This window comes from Anolis carolinensis, chromosome 4, assembly GCF_035594765.1.
Source record: "Anolis carolinensis isolate JA03-04 chromosome 4, rAnoCar3.1.pri, whole genome shotgun sequence".
Lineage (NCBI taxonomy): Eukaryota > Metazoa > Chordata > Lepidosauria > Squamata > Dactyloidae > Anolis > Anolis carolinensis.
Genome location: NC_085844.1, coordinates 7125389 through 7129699, shown reverse-complemented (window position 1 = coordinate 7129699; position 4311 = coordinate 7125389). Strand labels below are relative to the sequence as shown.

Sequence of the window (4311 nt, the reverse complement as noted above, 5' to 3'; positions counted from 1 at the left end):
ATTTTATGATTTGAGAATCCACACCAAAGGCCCACTGTATGGACACACACCTATATTTACACAATCTCTTGCAGAACATTCATTTATTTATTTGCTTCCCCCCATTCAAGGGTCTCCAAGGCAATGGAAAAATAAAAACCATTGAAAACAGAGATAAAAACATTTTGAGAAAATTAAAATGGAGGAATTCCAAACACTGCATGCCATATGGAAGAGCACGGTTTTAGAAGCCTATTAGGAATAGGACCAACCTAACTTCCTTAGATAGAGAGTTGAGATGCTGTTACAAAGAAGGTGTACAGGTAGTCTCTGAGTTACAAATATCCGACCTACAAAAGGCTCATAGTTCAGAACAGGGGAGATACAACAGGAAGTGAGGTAAATCTACCCCTCAGAAAACGATATTCACTCCTGTTTCCACTGAAACTTTATCACCCATCTTTGTCTCCACAACAAGCCAAATATTTCAAAATCCAATTATCACAGGGACAGAAAACAAGATAAAATCTTCTAAACGGAGATCAGACAGCAAAATAAACGCCTATGGTATCCAAAGCTATTACATATGTGTGTGGATGGTGTTACTCATAAATGTACTTGTTCTGTCTTACAAAGAAATTTTACTGAAGAACAAACCTACAGAAGTGATCTTGTTTGTAACTTGGGGACTGCCTGTATATACCAATCTCACATCATAACAGGACCTCTTCTGATGATCGCAAAATTTTTGACATGTGTGCCATTTTCCTGCAAATAACTCTATTTTCTATCAGATCTGGTGTGTATCTGAAAGGAAATATTAGTTTATTAAAAACAATAATCAACATGTTTTGCTTACCATTGCAAAGCTTGGAAATTAAATCCTTTTTATGTTGATAATAATAATAATAATAATAATAATAATAATAATAATAAATAACAATAAATTTTAAAACATTTTATTTCTACCCCACAACTATGTCCTGAAGGGACTCGGGGCAGTTAACAAAATACAGTGAAGTGCTGCATATAGACAACACATAAATCTAAAACAATAAAACCATAAAATTTATTTCTTTACAGTATTTATTCATTTACAGTATTTATATTCCGCCCTTCTCACCTGGCAGGGGACTCAAGGCGGATCACATTGCACACATATAAGGCAAACATTCAATGCCATATAACATAGAACAGAGACAGAGACAGACGTAGGCACGGACTGGCCTCGAACTCATGACCTCTTGGTCAGAGTGATTAGTTGCAGCTGGCTGCTATCCAGCCTGCACCACAGCTCGGCCTAAATTACAATCACACACATACATAATTACAATGTAAAACATTTAAATTCATAAAATGCAGTCATAGCTGCGGATGAAAACAAGTTGTTTCCAATTGACACAACCTAGTGCCAATGTGATGCCAACAGTAAGTTCTCGAACTAATCCTAAAAATCTATGGAAGATCAAAGACTTGTTTAAAAAGTCGTGTTTTTAAACTGGAATGGAAGGCTTGAAGCAAGGTGGCTAGCTTGATCTTTCTAGGGAGGGCATTCCAGAGCCAAGGTGCCACCGCCAAGAAGGCCCTCTCTCGTCCCCACCAACTGTATTTGAGACGGTGGTGGGACCAAGAGAAAGGCCTCCCCAGCAGATCTCAATGCCCACACTAGTTCAGAGAAGGAGATGCAGTCTCAAAGATACATTAGTCCCAAAGCGTATAGGGCTTTATAGGTAATCACCCGGAAACTCATCAAAAGACAGTAGAGTTGCTTTAGGAGGGGCATGGTAGGCGCCCTAAAGCTCACTCTGGTTAGTAATCTGGCTGAAAATCTTTGCACTAACTGCAGTTTCTGAGTCGTCTTCAAAGGCAGCACCACGTAGAGTGCAGATTAATATTGGGTCAGAAGTTTTATCATCATGATAAGTTGTCTTCATGTTAATCACTGTTATTTTTAGTATCTGTAGAGTTTAATGGAGAAAATGGCACATAATTGGTTGACAAACTGGAGCTTGGAAATCTAAACCGTTTATGTTAATATTGGTTAGAGAATTTTATAAGCAAGATAAGTTGTCTTGATGTTAATTGTCACTGTTAACGTTAGTGACTGTAGGGGGTTGATGGAAGATGAGGGCATATAATTGCTTGATTCTATGGCCCACAAGTGACAAATGCTGTTCTTGCCTCCATCAAAAAGGCTCTTTACATTGTTTTCTTCTGAAGAAGTACAATTGCTGTACTTCCCATATTTCAACTCCTGGATGGAAGCGAGAGGCTTGTGGTCCAAAACATCTGAAGGGTGCACAGCTCAGGAAAGTATGGTATTCAGCAATCTAGGAAGTTGCTTTCTCAGTGGTCTGCTACATCCACACAACCAGAAGAATAGAATCATAGCATTAGAAGAAGCCCCAGGGCCATACAACCCAACCCCATTCTGCTATGTAGAAAGCCCTTCTGATAGGTGGCCATAAAACCTCCAAAAAAAGTAGGGTCAGTTAAGGTGGTATCAAACTGCAATTAATTCTACCATGTTGATGCACCCAGAGACTCATGCAAAGGGGATCTCAGGCAATGAAATCTCACTATCCTGGAAACGAGTCTTCGGAAGTGATAGAGGTTCAAGTAGACCTTGCATGGTTGATTTAGGATCCCAGAGCCTGAACTTTCTTCTCACTTGTACTAGAAACATTGTGCCAAACATAATTTTCTGAGGCATCTGATTTTATTGTGGCTAAAAATACTACTAATTGGTCCTTTCTATACATTCTCTTCAGCGTTCTGGAAAATTACCTACTGATTGTATGGGTCTATTTTTTTCTCTTTCCTAACATGCTCACCAGTAGCTCCATAATCTTGGGAGATGAACTGAGCATCTCGGAGATTTTATTTTTACCCAGGAATTGCAAAAGGTGAGCTTAGTCTGAACGCCTACACACAGGCAGGCATACATTTTCAGGGAGGGAAAGAAGCGGGAAATGGAGGAAGAAATAGGCTTTTAATTTGCTAAAATGAAAAGCCTGAAATTACCACCTACAGCCGGGATGGTGTTTTAACTCTCTCTTAAAGAGCTGATGGGAGAGAGAAAGAGAGACCCTTTTCATTGCTACCAATATCCACACACCCACTTGTTTGAATATATGAATATATACAGAGAGAGAGAGAGAGAGAGAGGGAGAGGGAGAGAGAGAGAGGGGGGGAGGGAGGGAGCGCACTGAACGTGAGATCTTTATGACCAAGAATTGGGAAGGAAGGAAACTTGATGTCATGGGTGAGCAAGTAGAAGCTGGAGCTTGGAAAAGTTGCAATTTTCAATTATATACTAATACTGCAAGGCATTATCTATGAGGGTGGAATGAAAAGTAATGCCTCCACCTTTGTTACTTGGGTTTGGATGGGAATATTTTAATAAATCAAATGCAGAAATAATCGTTAGAATGTGCTCTTTAACTACCACTGTTCACTTTTCCACATAATCACCAGACAATTGGATACATTTCTACCAACAATGAACAAGTTTCTAAAGCCATCACGGAAGAAGTTGACACTCTGTTTCTGCAACCGGCATCTCACAGGACCCATCGTGCACAGATCTTCTGATAGCCAAGCAAAGCAATAATGTGACCCACGCGTTCTTGTGAAATGCCAATTGTGCTTGAAATTTCTCTCTGAGTGATACGATGATCATCCTGAATAAATATGTTAACTTTTTGCTTGTGAAACTTGGTGGTTGCTGTCACAGGACATCCAACTCTTTGTTTGTCACGCAAGTCAGATGTTCTCACCTCAACATCTTTAAACTTACTTGCCCAACGATGCACAGGACTCACATCAACACAATCCCCATAAACAGCTTTCATTCTCTGATGAATCTCCTTTGGGGTGACACCTTCTGCTGTCAAGAATTCAATGACTGGACGTTGCTTAAGTCGCATTGACCGACCGTCTGTGCAGGATTCCATACTTCGCACTTTAGAATCATAGAATCATAAAATAGTAGAGTTGGAAGAGACCTCATGGGCCATCCAGTCCAACCCCCTGCCAAGAAGCAGGAAATCGCATTCAAAGCACCCCTGACAGATGGCCATCCAGACTCTGCTTAAAAGCCTCCAAAGAAGGAGCCTCCACCACAGTCCGGGGGAGAGAGTTCCACTGCGGAACAGCTCTCACATTGAGGAAGTTCTTCCTGATGTTCAACACAACTGTTGAACATCACAACCAATCAGTGCTAAGGCTTCCTGCCAAATGGAACTGTAGAGAAGAGTCTACTGAACAAGCAAATACCTGCCGCAGAACAGGACTACCATCTGTTGAGGAGTTACGAAGGTGGAGGCATTA

General features: G+C 40.5%; 1 long non-coding RNA gene across 1 annotated transcript; it reads left to right on the top strand.

Annotated features, from left to right (window-relative positions):
* The first annotated feature begins 861 nt into the window (after window positions 1-861).
* Window positions 862-3684, top strand: LOC134298761 (uncharacterized). The gene is made up of 2 exons (XR_010005850.1): window positions 862-2885; window positions 3457-3684. It is a non-coding gene; the product is annotated as an uncharacterized LOC134298761 (long non-coding RNA).
* The last annotated feature ends 627 nt before the right edge of the window (window positions 3685-4311 follow it).